The following is a 15,531-nucleotide window of genomic DNA, read 5'->3' as shown; positions in this document are numbered from 1 at the left end:
GAACATTAAAAAATTGTGTGTTTATTTCAATTAAAGGACTTTATTCTGGGTGTTGTGTTTTTTTAAATACTTTACTAGAAATTCATGGCGGTCATGTCTAATATTGGCGTGACCCCATGAATTTTGGGCTTAGGGCCAGCTGATAATGCCAAGCTGGCCCTAACCCCTTTATTACCCAGTGAGCCACCACACCAGGGCCCTGGATGAGTTGGGTACAGTGCCAGAAGATGGCGCTTCTATGAACGCGCCATTTTCTGGGGTGGCTGCGGACTGCAATTTGCAGCGGGAGGGGCCCAGAAAGCTTGGGCCTCACTGCGCTGTGGATTCAAGCCCCCAGCTGCCTAGTTGTACCTGGCTGGACACAAAAATAGGGCGAAGCCCCACTTACATATTTTTTAAATTATTTCATGAAATTCATGAAATAATTTAAAAAAAAGGGCTTCCTTACATTGTTGTGTCCGGCCAGGTACAAATAGGCAGCTGGTGGTTGGGGACAGCCCGTTCCTGCCTGCTGTTTCTGGCTGGACACAAAAATAGGGCAAAGCCCCACGGCAATTTTTTTTTAATTATTTCATTTATCGCTGCATATCCGTACAGATGGGCTACTCCAATGAGTAACAGACACTGCTACAGGCCCAAAAGGTTTTACTTGGCTAGATGCAGTAAAAAATTGTTATTAAATACAAAGGTGGTGTAGCTTGGTACAGATGGGCTACTCCAATGAGTAACAGACACTGCTACAGGCCCAAAAGGTTTTACTTGGCTAGATGCAGTAAAAAATTGTTATTAAATACAAAGGTGGTGTAGCTTGGTACAGATGGGCTACTCCAATGAGTAACAGACACTGCTACAGGCCCAAAAGGTTTTACTTGGCTAGATGCAGTAAAAAATTGTTATTAAATACAAAGGTGGTGTAGCTTGGTACAGATGGGCTACTACAATGAGTTACAGACACTGCTACAGGCCCAAAAGTATTTACTGGGCTAGATGCAGTAAAAAATTGTTATTAAATACAAAGGTGGTGTAGCTTGGTACAGATGGGCTACTCCAATGAGTGACAGACACTGCTACTATGCCCAAAAGGTTTTACTTGGCTAGGTGCAGTAAAAAATTGGTATTAGATACACAGGTGGTTTGGCTTGCAACACAGATAGGCTACTCCTCTGACTAACACACACTGCTAGAGGCCCAAAAGGACTGGCTTAGCTAGATTTAGCCAAATGCTGTGAAAAACACTTGCACAGCACTGGCACAGACCTGCCTGGCAAAAAGTGCTAGGAACTGCTGTAACCTAGCCCTTAAAAGGGCTGCAATTACAACTAGTCCCTACTCCCTAAACCTATCTGTCTATTTCAGAGCAAATTCGCTTGCAATTCACACCAATGGTGCACAAGCTTATGGCCTCTGTATTGGGCAGAACAAGTGCTGACAAAAAAACAGACACTCCTGGAACTCCTCCCAATAGTGGTAGCAATAGAAATATGGGGCACGTGCCCGGCTAACAAAAATATACGCTTCATAACAAAAAACACCAGCCTAGCGCACTGCATTAATAAGATGGCATCATCGTCTCTCCCAGTGCTAGGCCTACTACGCCGGCTAGCATTCCTGTGCCTAAAACACAATGTATGGGTCCACGCTAGCCACGACGCTGAGGGGTCTAACGCTGCTGCTAACGCTTTATCACAATTCAATTGGCAGATTTTCACAGAGCTCCTCCCCAACGCCCACCCATCGGGCAACAGTTGCCCACCCTCCCTATGGGATCTAGTGGCGAATAGTTGATGCCATTAATCAGAGCGTCAGTTGCCCCGTCGACGTGGCAAGCATACGGTAAGGCATGGGAAGAGTGGACACGACTAGTAGCAGGCAGACGGGTTGACCAATGTGAACAAGCCAGATTACAAGTCACCATAGAATTTCTCCACCAGCTAATGATGAGGGGCATATCAGGGGCGTCAGCGCAGCGGTGTCTGAAGGGAGTAGCATTTCACTTCCAACTACTGAATTGCGGAGATGTGACAAAGAGATTCATCATCAGACAATCCATAAAAGGGTGGAAAAGGGGTCAGCCAAGTCAGGAGTGTAGACGTCCCGTCCCGTGTCACTAAAACTGATTTCTCACATCATATCCCTAACACCATTAACATGACACTCACAATTTGAAGCAACACTACTGTCTACTGCATTTGCGATCGCCTTCTTCGGGGCGCTATGCATAAGCGAATTAGTCCCTCAATCCAAAATTACCACCAGTGGAGGCTTATTACACCAGGGCGTAGTCATAGCCAATAATGCAATACGTCTATGCATACGCAAATCGAAAACGGTTCCAGTGGGCAGGGGCACTTGGGTACTTCTACAACCCACAAACGGTACACTGAGTCGGGTAACAATAGTAAAACATATATAACCATCAGATCACAAAGTAATTTCTTCCTATCACACATTGATGGAACGCCATTATCAAGATACCAGTTCCAAGCTATATTTAATAAATGCCTAACATCGCCAGGGAACCACCCCAAAGATTACGGGACACACTCATTCCGCATAGGCGCGGTCACGGAAGCAGCAAGAGCAGGACTGTCAGAACGGAAGTTCAGAGGATAGGGAGATGGCGATCCACGTGTTTGGCGAGATACATAAGACCGGACTTGTTATCCTAACGTGGTTTGTTTCTTTTACAGGTGACGCTAATCCAACAGTGTGGGTGATAGGCCACTCGTATATATATTGGGCACAAAAAAGGGCAAAAGTTCGCCCAGGCGGGAGGAAATTACAGTTTCATAACACATATTTCAACTGGAAAGGTATTAGAGGCCTGCAATGGCCACAGGTACTAATGGAGGTAATCAAGGTAGGGAAAGAGGCAAGAGGTCCGGTCATCTTAGATATACAGGCCGAGGGAAACGACCTAGGTCATCACAAGAGCGTATAACTAATGGCAATAATGAAACTAGACACTGAGCGCTTCAGAGAATTTTTCACAAAACTAACTATAGTATGGTCAGAGATTGTGCCAATAGCGGTATGGCAAGGTGCGCGAGACATCACGGCCATCGAACGGACAAGGCGGGTAATAAATATTCGGATGGCAAAATTTAGAAGAGACAGAGGCGGTGTAGTGATACGACACCGACAACTGGAAGGAGATAAAGCAGGCCTCATACGGCCCGACGGTGTTCACTTAATGGATATTGGACTGGACATATTCCTGTCAGGACTCCAGGACGGAGTGGAACAAGCGTTAAGAGTGATGGATGGGGGTCAGAGTCCTGCATACGAGTACGCAGGATCCTCCGTGGCCTGGAAATAGAAAGGACATGTTGGAGAGTTACACTTGTTGGCCAACTTGCCAGTGTGGAGACACAGGGCATGCTGCATCAAGCTGAATTATTTTAGAAATAAAATGCCTTTCTAATGGAATGAGTATAAAGAGTTAATAAAGCTGTGACCGATCCTCACCCATCCAGTTGTAAGAGTTACATTATTGTATTGTAAAGGAAAGGGGGACGGTAGGCGGGCTGAGCGTCTGGGTTTGGTTGGGGGTCCCCACACTCTGCCTAGGCTAGATGCAGTTAAAAATTCTTATTAGATACACAGGTGGTGCAGCTTGCTTCGCAGCTGGGCTACTACGCCCAAAGTATTGCCTGGGCTAAATGCAGTTAAAAATTCTTATTAGATACACAGGCGGTGCAGCTTGCTTCACAGCTGGGCTACTACGCCCAAAGTATTGCCTAGGCTAGATGCAGTTAAAAATTCTTATTAGATACACAGGCGGTGTAGCTTGCTTCAGAGCTGGGCTACTACGCTGACTAGCAGACACTGAAGCTTTGGAACCGACCTCTGAGTAAACAGCTCTTCAGGCTCAACAATCTGTGTTACCTCAAGCCATAGTGTATGTAGTTTCTTACGGTTAAAAGGGGGGGGGAGCGACCCAACCCACCTGGAATTGACGATGCCAACGTCACGTAAAACACAGCAAGGGGACTCCAAAAAGAGTCTCCATTTTTTCCAAAAATTGTGGCACAGACACCACTTAAGTGGCATCAATTGCCCCAGAGTTGCTTAAAACGGTTGGTGAGGTGATTTTACCAAATCCTCAAGCTTTTAGTCTCCCCAGGATGACACAGGGGTAGAAAAGTCCTTGCGGATCCATGATTTGTTCATCTTTCTGAACTTGAGTCTGTCTACATTCTCAGTGGACAGCCGCGTGCGCTTATCTGTCAGCACACCACCAGCAGCGCTGAACACACGTTCAGAGAGAACGCTGGCTGCAGGGCATGACCAGATCTCCAAGGCGTGAGTGGCAAGCTCCGGCCATTTTTCCAGATTGGAAGCCCAAAATGAGCAAGGGTCCAGTGACACAGTCATGGCTTCGATGTTCACTTGGAGATACTCCTGTACCATCCTCTCTAGGCATTGACTATGTGTCAGACTTCTTGTCTCCTGTGGCCTTGCAAAGGATGGTCTAAAAAAGTGGTGAAACTATTCCACAAAATTGCTGTTACCAGCAGATACTGTGTTACTGTTACGGTTTGAGAGATGAAGACTCGACAGTCCCACGGTTGGCAAGTTAGAACTGTGAGATTCACTACGTACACCACTGGTGTTTTGTGGAAAAGCACATGTAAGATTCTGCAACAGCCTCTGCTGATACTCCTGCATGCGTGAATCCCTTTCTATGGCAGGAATTATTTCAGCAAATTTACTTTTGTACCGGGGATCTAACAGTGTGGCAACCCAGTAGTCGGGATTACTTCAAATTCTGACAATCCGAGGGTCATGTTGCAGGTAGTGCAGCAAGAAGGCACATGTGTCTTGCGCATCCAGTAGGACCAAGTCCTTGTTGTGTTGGTAGCGAAGTAAGAATCATGCTTCTTTCCTCTGCCCTCTCCCCCCGACCTCGCACAACAGAAATGTGATCAAGGTCTCCCTCATCTGATGAGTCTTCCATGCCCATCGTCAGTTCGTCCTCCACTTCTTCCTCGGCTCCTGCACCTTCCTCAACAGTTTGGCTGCTACCATGTGCCCTGGTTAATCCCTCTCCCAAACCCTCCCATGCCTGCCGCCTTGGTGCTGCCGACCGTCTGGACCTTGGAGATGTTATCCCTTTCGCATACAACTCATCCTCTACTTCCTCCACCTCCTCTTGTCCCACCACCTGACTCCGAATTCTGTTTAACGTGTGCTCCAGCATGTAAATCACCGGAATAGTCATGCTGATAATGGCATCGTCAGCACTAAACATCTTCGTCGCCATTTCTAAACTACGCAGAAGGGTGCATAGGTCCCTGATCTGAGACCACTCCTGCAGCGTGATTTGCCCCACCTCTGGATATCGTTGGCCCAGGCTATACGTCAGAACGTATTGCACCAGGGCTTGTCCGTGCTGCCACAGTCGCTGCAACATGTGCAGAGTTGAATTCCACCGTGTCGGCACATCGCATTTCAGCCGGTGAACTGGCAGGCCCAACGACTTCTATAGAGATGTAAGTCGTTGAGCTGCGGGATTCAAGTACACGAGAAGTGAGCACACAGCGACCGTGCCCTCTGCAGAAGGCCATCTAGTCCGGGATAGTGGGCTATAAATTGCAGGACAACCAGGTTCAACACGTGAGCCATAGAAGGCACGTGTGTGACATTGCCCCGGCGAAGGGCCGCAACCAGGTTTGCAGCATTGTCGCACACGGCCTTCCCTGGTTGCAGGTCCAGTGGAGACAACCATTCATGAAACTGGGTTTCCAGAGCTGACCACAACTCAGCTGTGTGACTCACATTTCCCAGACATTTCAAAGTAAACACCGCCTGATGCCATTGAGCCCTGCTGCCAGCATAGTAAGGAGGTGTGCAGGATTCCTTCTGCGCAGTTAGAAAGCGGGTGGCATTACCAGACAGGCTTTGGGTGCAGGTGGAGGACCGAGAGGAGGTTGAGGAGGCAGAAGCAGTGGAGGAACTTCTAGATAAAGAATATTGACGCACAACTCGTGGGGACAGCAAGACTTGGACAGCAGCCGCTTGTCCTGCTGTCACCATAGTTACCCAGTGCCCACTCAGCGACATGTAACGCCTCTGTCCATGCCTACTCGACCAATTGTCTGTGGTGAAATGCACCCTGTCACAGACAGAGTTTCTCAAAGAAGCGGTGATGTTGTGTGCGACATGCTGGTGTAGCGCAGGCACACCTTTCTTTGAGAAGTAGTGCCGACTGGGCATCTGGTACTGGGGCACTGCGACGGACATAAGGTCTCGAAAATCCTCTGTGTCCACTAGGTGGAAAGGCAGCATTTCTGTAGCCAAGAGCTTGCAGATGGTGAAATTCAACCTCTTAGCTTTGTCATGGCTAGGAGGAAATGGTCTTTTACTTGTCCACATCTGAGGGACCGAGGGCTGGCTATTGTGCTTAGACGGGGTTGAGAAGGGTGTCCCCGGCAAACTGCCGGTCTGTGAGGAAGATGCAGGCGGACATGTTAGGTTGCCTTGATCCAAAGGTGGTGCTCTCGATGTCGGAGAGCACTCAACACCAGCTGGTGTTTCCACCTCCAAATAAAATGATGACCTGCCAATCACGCTGGCTGTTGCAGGTAAAGAGGTGGCAGGTCTGCGTCCCAAAACAGGTGTGACTGCTGTCCCCCCAGTCACAGAGGATGAAGAGGCCGCGGATGCACAAGATGGGGCAGACGGTGGTTGGCCCAGCCCGCTAGGCCGCATTGTAGCACAGTGAGCTTCCCACTGCAACTTATGCTTCATATCCATGTGACGGTTCATGCATGAAGTATTCAAACTATGGATTTTTTGGCCTCTACTTAGCTTTTGGTGACAAATATTATAGATAAATCGAGTTGGGTCATCCTTATCGATCTGAAAAAATGCCCAGGCTATGCAAGGCTTAGAGCCCATGCGACCTGAAGAGCCACCACGACTTGTGGTCAGAGGCAGAGTTGTGGTTGAGGATGCAGTTATTGACGTGCTTCCAGTACTCCGTCTCTGTCCAGGAAGGCGCAACCTAACCTCGTCGTCAATAGCAACCTCCTCCACCTCCTCTGCTGACCTCATCGACTGGCTGACTGTGGTTTGACAGTAAGTGGGATCTCCAACCTCGTCATCATCACCCTGTGTGTTCTCACACCCGTCGTCCTCAGAGCCAACCTCTTCCTGCCCTGACCGAAAAGTCAAGTTGTTGCTCCAATCAGGTATTTGAGTCTCATCATCGTCTTCATCATTGTCTCCACCAACAGGAGTTACAGTTTGGGAACGAGGGTCTACATTATGCTCAGAACCTTCTTCATCTGGTCCTGGATCCGACTCATTAAGATTCTGGGCATCAGTGCAGATCATTTCCTCATCTGGATTAACAGAAGCTCTGGAGCAGACCTCCGTTTCCCAGGCTATAGTATGAGTAAACAGCTCTGCAGACTCAACCATCTGTGTTACCCCATATTCAGACGGGCAGCTGGAGACTTGGGAGCTGTGAGGAAGCAAGTGCAATTGGGGTGACACCTCTGAGGACTGGAGTATTTGTGATGTTGAAGTTGAGGTGGAATAGAGCCCACTTAAAGGAGCACTTGATATCCATTGAAGCACATGCTGTTTTTGTGCCTCATCTGGAATTTGTAGCGATGGGCCTGTCCGTAAGAAAGGGATCGTATCACATTGTCCACGAAAAGAAGTAGACATCTTAGTTTGGCTGGAAGATGGTCTTTCTTCTGCAGATGTTACTCCCCCCCACCACGGGGGGGCTCGACCCACCAGCGGACAGGCACCAGTATTGAGAGAGGGGGGCTGGCCGTCAGGGTCCCCCGCAGCTCTGGCACAAACCCGGCGACACGGAGGTCGCACGGGCAGGAACGGACTGGCCGTGTCGGCTTCGCACTCCAGAGTAGTCCATCTGCCCGCTCGCGCCCGTAACTTCAAAGGGATGCGCAAGCGGCTTTTCTTCCCAGGGCTGTTCCTCGCCCAGCAGGAACGTGGGAGAGCTCAGGTCGACCTTCCACTGTACTCCCTTACCTCCCTCGCCCTCTTTCCTTCTTCCGTTCTCCATCTAACCCCTCGGTTCTGTGGTGTCCGCTCTCCCTCCAGCTCTCTCCTTCTCACAGATGGACTACCGCGTGTATTCACACTGTGGCGAATCTTTTGGGCCCAAACATAAGAAGTTGTCGAGGTAATGGATAATATGTGCCCCCTTAGAAACGTCTATTACAACCCATTCGAGGAAGCAACTAAATGCCTCAAATAGTGAGCAGGATCTGGACCACCCCATGGGCAAACAGTGATCTATATAGTATGCTCCTTCCCAGAAGCAGCCCAATAGGTGGACACTATTCGGAGGCACAGGGAGTAAGTAACCGGAACGCCGCATCAGTGTCTGTTTTGGCCATTAGGGTGACCCTTCCCAACTTCTTGATCCGCCTGATTGCCTTGTCAAAGGATGTACAGTATATACTACTGTAATTGGTTCTGCGTCAATGTTGTCGTTCACTGACCTGCCCCTTGGATACGACAAATGGTGGATTAGTCCGAATGTATTGGGTTCCGTTTTTGGCACAACTCACAACGGGGATACCACTACGTCTTGTAAGGAAAGTGTTCTGAATGGAACCGCCATTCTACCTAAAGATATTTCTTTTTTTAATTTTCTTGTCACGACATCTGGGTGTTGGTAGGCTGATTTTAGATTTTTACTCCATCCTTTCTTGATTTTAGAAGGGCATGACATGCCTATATCTGTGTCTTCCCCTCCTTTTACTCCTCCACCTCTTTTCTTTTCGCATGACTATATGTACTTGTCACTTTTCCATGTGTTAGTTGTGTCTTCTGAGCAGTTTGTCAGCTTTTGGACACCTTTGAAGGTGTTTTCTATGTGTTTCTATGTGTTTTTGTTTGCCTGCCATTGGTTTTAACGGTGTTCGACGAACACACCGGTGTTCGACGAACCGAACCGAACCCGAACACTACGGGGGTGGCTCAACTCTAGCACTCCCTCCTTACCTGAGAGAAGGAGACACCACACCTCTGGGTGAGGTGCAGTACCTCTGTGGCGACTGAACCCTCAGGGGCGCCATACTCCCCCCTGGTAAAACACAGCACGTCCGCGGGCTGGAACAGAGCAAAACACGGGAAATTTGACATACAAAATTTTTAAGAATGCATTCGCATATAAGATGATAAAACATTTCTTTCCTTTATGGGAGAGATAGAAAAGACAGCGCACATAGGGCTTTATCTGTATAAAAGTAAATACCAGGTCCCACAATCAGTCTGACTCACCTTCTGAGGTTGTGTGAGTCACAACCAACTGTGAAGCACCTGTCAGATGGCCGCTGCAGGAGACCCCGCTGATCAGTAAACAATGAGAGGAGATAAGAAGCCAGGCTGATCCTCCACGCTGGTCCAGAGACACACAAGGGTTAATGATAAACCAAACCTTCTTTATTACAGGCCTTTATGGGAGGCACTTCACTTTAACGTTACAGGTAACATTTATCACACAATATAAAACATTTTTCATAAACGTCTCTTGTAATAGGTTACAGTTCATCCTGTGACCGGGTGTCCATTTTACTTTCAAACAGGTGCAGCAAGTAGCAGCATGAGGGACCCGTCCGCAAACCCTCAACGTAGGCCCTGGGCGTGGCTGCAGGGCATGGGTGATCCTGGAGTTGGACCACGGCTTCCGCCACTCCAAACGGGTTTTTGTTCTGTGGTCATGGTTACTAATATAAAACCAATAGGGTGCACTTTAAGAAGTGCAGAACTATTTACACAGTCAGTCTTTGGCTGCTCACAGTCCCCAGCCTGGACTCTATATACCCTGACAGGTAATCCTATAAACACAAACTGCAAGCCATATAAATACACTCTAAGAAAACATTACTGCAACTTCAACTACTGCACCCTTCCGGGCGACTATTTACAGTTAGTCCCACCTGCTGAACTAATAGTGGGGTCCCCGCCTGGGGTACGGCTGATTTTTACCTGACCCAGCCGGGTCATACGGTATGTCCTGTGGGGGTGTGTCCTCGGTGATGCGGTACACATGCAGGGCGTACCACCCGCGCTCTCCGTGGTGACGTGTGTAGGTGACTTTATCACCAGGGTATAAATTCCAGTCGGGATGGCCCTCTTCCAGCTCGGGCTCAACATCCCGCCGGTTAACAAAGATGTCGCGTGCAAAATTAGGATCTCTAATAAAGCTCAACCCAGCCTTCAGGTCAAACTTTACCACGACTCCTTCGTCGCGGGGGCTAGGGTGGGCTGACTCCGCCTGGCAAACTTGGGCCTTAGCGGCCTTGTCCTGGGCCTCCAGACGTTCACAGCGCACCCGCCGAGCACGCCGCTCCTTTTCCAGCTGCCGGAGCTCCCGCCAGCAGAACTCCTTCTTCTGCAGGGCTTTGGCCTAGGTCTCCCATGTGAACCCCATCAGGTCCCCCCCCCCCCCCCGGTTGTCCCAGCAAAACTCCTCTCCACTGGATTAGGCAACCAGGGGTGCTGGTATCGGGAGTAGCATGCTCGGCTGCTGGTCCTCGATCCGGGCGGACCAGTCGAAGGAACCAAGTAGAAGGCTCCCTGTTTCCGTGCCCTGGAGTGAAGGTTCTGGGAGGGCACTAAGTGGAGGCTCCTCAGGGTCAGCGCCCGGGGATGGAGGTTCTGGGCTGAGCAGCTGCTCCAGGGAGGGCATGGCGGCATATGTGGAGTGCTGGTGGAAGAGGGCCAGGAGCAGGTCGGCGCTTGCAGCGCCCGGGACAGGGGACTCTCTCCTACCTGCTCCTGTACTGCATCTAGCCTCCTGGTACTCAGCGGGCTCCGCCGGGCCTGGGGTGCCGCTGCTGGCTTCCGATGCTGCTTTCCGCCATGCTGCCATCTTCTCTAACAGCTCGCTCCTCCATCTGGTGACTGCTGTCTGCTGAGCCTGTTCCACTTGCCGGCTCAGCTCCAGGTCTTCACTTTGGAGGAACTCCGCGTACTCCTGGGACAATTTTCCAATTTCTCCCTTCTGGGTGAGGGGATTTGCTTGACACTGCAGCAGGCTTCGTCTTCGCGTCCGTCCATGCTGGCTGCCGGGTGCGGTCTGTCTAGACTGGTTAAGACCACACCCTGTCTCCATTCCTTTTCTCCTCCTCCTCTCTTCGTTCGGGGGCGGTCCCATGGCAATCTGCTGTCGGTCACTCCCTGTGACGGACACATCTATGCGGACAGTCACTGTTGCAAGGGGCAGGGTATGCTTTTGGCGCCATGCTGGAACCCGGCCCACGATGGGAGGTACCATATTGTTGTCTTTGATCACGCACCTAATGGCGCACGTTCTTCTGGGGCGGGCACCACATTCAGTAACATAACACAGTTCTTTAGGTACACTTCACCCGCCGATAACGGGCTGGTCACGTATCCTGTTCATGACGCCAAAACATGACGCGCCCCCAGGGCCCCCAGGGCCGTGGGGTACTCGGCAGCCGGGCCTCTTATGGATGCCGGTGGGGGATATCACGGTGGCTGGCCCGGTCCGTGACGCAGGGCGGTCAGTGCAAAAGGGGGAATATTTTTATATGGGTTTTTGGGATTGTTCGTGACGCCACCTGTGGATTGCGGCCAAGAGGAGCCGCTGCTGCGGAGCAGTCCTCTGGAGCTGGTGTTGCGGCAGCAGGGGTGGTGTGGCTCTCAACAGGTAGAGCAAGCTCCAGGGCAGTGTAAGATGGTGGGGGTTGCGCTGGGCGTTGTAGTGCAGGGAGGGAACGATGGCGCAGATCAAAGAATGGACGGAGGCAGCACGGTGCAGTCATCCGAGTTTTTACTCACAGTTCTTATGACAGTTCCACTGGTGCACTGTACAGGTGCTAGCCTCCCACGCTGCATTCACCAGGCAGGGGTTCAGCACTTCCTCAGGTAGATCAGGGGTACCTGGCAGAACCCCACTTTCATGTGTTCCTATCTAGACCGTCTTCATGCTGGGTCTTTCTCCCTCCTGCCCTGCGCTTCCCACTCTCAATCCTGCTCGGGTACTCTGAAGTCCCTCCTGTCCGTCGGAGTTCACAGACCTGCTTGACCCTCACGGGGATTAGAATGAGACTTCGGCAACTGATTATATAAGCCAGGAGCCTCCGGTTTTTCTTGCCGGGACTTGAAGTACATGACTGGGCCAGGGGCCGGTCCCCTTCCTGCGGCCTACGATCCCTCTGTCTTCTGACAGATGCAGGGCGTACGGGTGCCTTCCTGCACTCGCCGTACCCCCTAGGATCCCTTCTTAGAATGGAGCCTACTCCCTGCTCCCCTCCTGGGCCTCTGACACTAGGCCCTACTTGTGGAGCAGAGCTCCTACAGAGACTCTGCTCCCTGACTGACTTCACCACTGACTGATCTGTTCTGCCACCCTAAGATGGCTTCCCTATTTTATACTCCTACCAAAGTGCTCCTCCTAACTACTTCCTCCACCCACACCCACTACTGGTTCCCCCTACCTTTGGGTTCCCCCCACTCCAGTCAGGGACAGGGCTCAGCAGAAAACATACATTGCGTCTTGCCCCTCCAGCTGGCCTGGAGCAGTGTAGTGTTGGATGCAGGTGTTGGGGTTCCAGGCAGCACTCCTTCCTTACCTGAGAGAAGGAGACACCATACCTCTGGGTGAGGTGCAGTACCTCTGTGGCGACTGAACCCTCAGGAGCGCCACACATTGAAACCCATGGTCTGGCCAGAGGAGGAACGGTAGGGAGTTCGGACTTCACAAAGAGGGAGAGGTTGCCCAAGCCCCCAAGTACGGCCCGTGTTGGGGCAAGGGAGGCTTAACTGCCATAACTGTGGACGCATGGGACACTTTGCCAGGGAATGCCGGGAACGTTCTAGTCCACATCATTTGCGTCCCCAACCTGTGAACACTGTGCAATGGGGCTGGAATGCTGAGGGATAGAGGATCCCACTACCCCGACTGGAAGAGGAAGAGGCATATGTTGTACAAGGAGAAGTTTCCCGGACTAGATGGGACTCCGAGTCTATTAACCAGCATCTGCAGCCGGTCTGGGTAGAGGGTGTGGAGGCTGTGGGGCTCCGTGACTCTGGAGCCTCAGTCACATTGATAAAAGATCATTTAGTACCGGACCAATGAATTGTTCCCGGCAGCCGTATGTTAGTCAATGTAGCCAGAGGAGAATCTTTGAACATTCGGAGGGCCCGACTGCATTTAGACTAGGGTCACAGTCATGGAATGGTGGATGTAGGAGTAGTGAGGCACCTACCAGTAGATGTGTTGCTGGGAAACAATCTGGGAGCAGGGTTGGTATGCCACTGGGCCAATGTCGTAACCGGAAGCCAAGGACCGGTTCACACTGCATCAGCCGATAGGGAAAGGAGCAATATCAACATGTCAGCGGTGAGTGATACACAAAATGCAATGACTGTCACAATGAAGGAATGTAATCTGGGGGAGGTAAATTACATAAGGGAGAAGGCCCAGAGACTTCGGGACACTGGATCTACCATCACCCTTGGTTAGCCCAGATACTGTCCCCCCAGAGCTCCCTTTACCAGGCCGCCAAGTGACCATCCTCCTAACTGGGTGTCATCACTCTGGGGCTGGTCGCAATGGATACAAGTTTGGTTCTCATTGGGCATGTGGCGAGTTTCCCAGGACAAACTGAGGATCGGGGGGGTATGGAAAACCCCGCGGAAGGGACAGACCCCTGATCCAGCAAACTAAATACAGAGTCCTCGTCTCAGGGCTTCCCCCATCGGGAAGTTGGCAGGATCTGAAAGACCATATGAGAAAAGCTAGAGATGTTTATTACACTGACGTATACCAGGGTGGAATGGGGACTGTGGAATATATTCACAAGGACGACATGAAATATGCTTTGAGGAAACTGGATGATACAAAGTTTCGTTCTGATAAAGGCGAGACCTCTTACATTCGTGTCCGTGCTGAAAAAGTGGGGGGGTATGTGAGGAGCTGCCCACTTACTAAAGACTATGACACTTTTCCAGCAACGGACCACCATTTTTGTCAATATTATTATTGTGTATTATTAGTGATTTACTTGTTATGTTTTATATAGTTCTGCTTACTTGTCAGTATGTAAGATTCACTTGTAAAATGTCCAGCATTCCACTAATCTCATCTTTATCTCAGGAGTCCATTGTTTCAACAGCCAATAATCTTATTATGTGTGTGTAGATTGAGACACAGTGGAGCCGTCACCATAGGGGGTCTTACAGGCAGTCTCAGATGAAGGCTTCTAGAAAATTCTTCATTGCTTTTTAGCTATCAGTAAATGCTTAAGGGGGAGGGTGATCACTTCTGACCTGGGAGGGGACTGATCCCAGGGAAAGAAAGGAGAGTCATGTTTTAGTCAGAGTTGTGTGGAAGGATTGAAGGAAGAGGATGGAGACCGTGGACTTGGAAGGATGAATGGATAAACATGTTACCATTATGGATTATGTCGTTTGGATTTACACTTTCTTAAAAGGACTGCTGCTACTGGATACCTGTTCTTTCATCGTTTTATCTGCCGCCTAGAGGATCATGGACTGTGGCTACAGACTATACTGGCTGGAGATACGAAATCTGTGGGCCAACCAAAAGTTGAGAGACAGTGAGTATGGCCTTATACAAAGCCAGTGGAACTACTGAACCCAGATTGGGAATTTGAGGACTGAGATCTGTATTTTGGCCATTTACCTGGAATTGCTTTATTACCATGGCTGTGATCAATAAAATATTGCTGCATCGTTAACCTACCTAGGTGACTACTTACAACCCACAACCTCAGATCTTTACACCATGCTTACCAGGACTGGGGAGTGAGGGGACCATGCATACCAGGATTGGGGGTGAGGGGACCTGGGGCAGGAGTAAAGGCGACGGAATCGGTGCATGTGCATAGCACTATCCGGCGCCATTTTACTGAAGACACATTTGCAGTGTGTCTTCAATTTGCAGTGTGTCTTCAATTTGCAGTGTGTCATTAGCAAAATGGCACCGCACTCCTCCCATGGCCTCCGGCAAAACAGGAAGCAGCAGCGCTGAAGCTCAGGGAAGAAAGGTGAGTATAAGTGGGTTCTTTTTGTATGTGTGCAGCGTGAAAGGGATGAGAGGTGCCATACATACCAGGATTGGGGTGTGAGGGGGTCACACATACCATGACTGGGGATGAGGGGGCCATACATACCAGGATTGGGGGATGAAGGGTGCCATACATTCTAGGATTGAGGGGTGAGGGGTACCATGCATACTGTTATGCACACGCCCGGGCTAAGCGGCGTGTGCGTGTGATTGGTAGTGATTCCACTGGACCGTGCCGGAGAGTGAATGCCTGGAGGGGCGTGACTAAGTATTCACCCGATCCGACCAGGGTCGCACGACGGCATACGACGCCAGTGCACCAAGGAGGAACCGAGCAGAGGGACCAGGTGCTACTCCAGGACAGACCCCGGACACGGCTGTTGACCCACACAGGGGAATACAGGAACAGGCTGGTAGGCTGGCACACAGACTGGTGGGTATAGGCAGGCACGACTGGTATGCAGGCAGGCGGGTATGCAGGC

This window comes from Phyllobates terribilis, unplaced genomic scaffold (assembly GCF_046119375.1).
Source record: "Phyllobates terribilis strain yellow unplaced genomic scaffold, ASM4611937v1 Scaffold_4__5_contigs__length_816908805, whole genome shotgun sequence".
Taxonomy (NCBI): Eukaryota; Metazoa; Chordata; class Amphibia; order Anura; family Dendrobatidae; genus Phyllobates; species Phyllobates terribilis.
The sequence above is the reverse complement of the archived record's forward strand: the minus strand, read 5'-3'. Positions refer to the sequence as shown.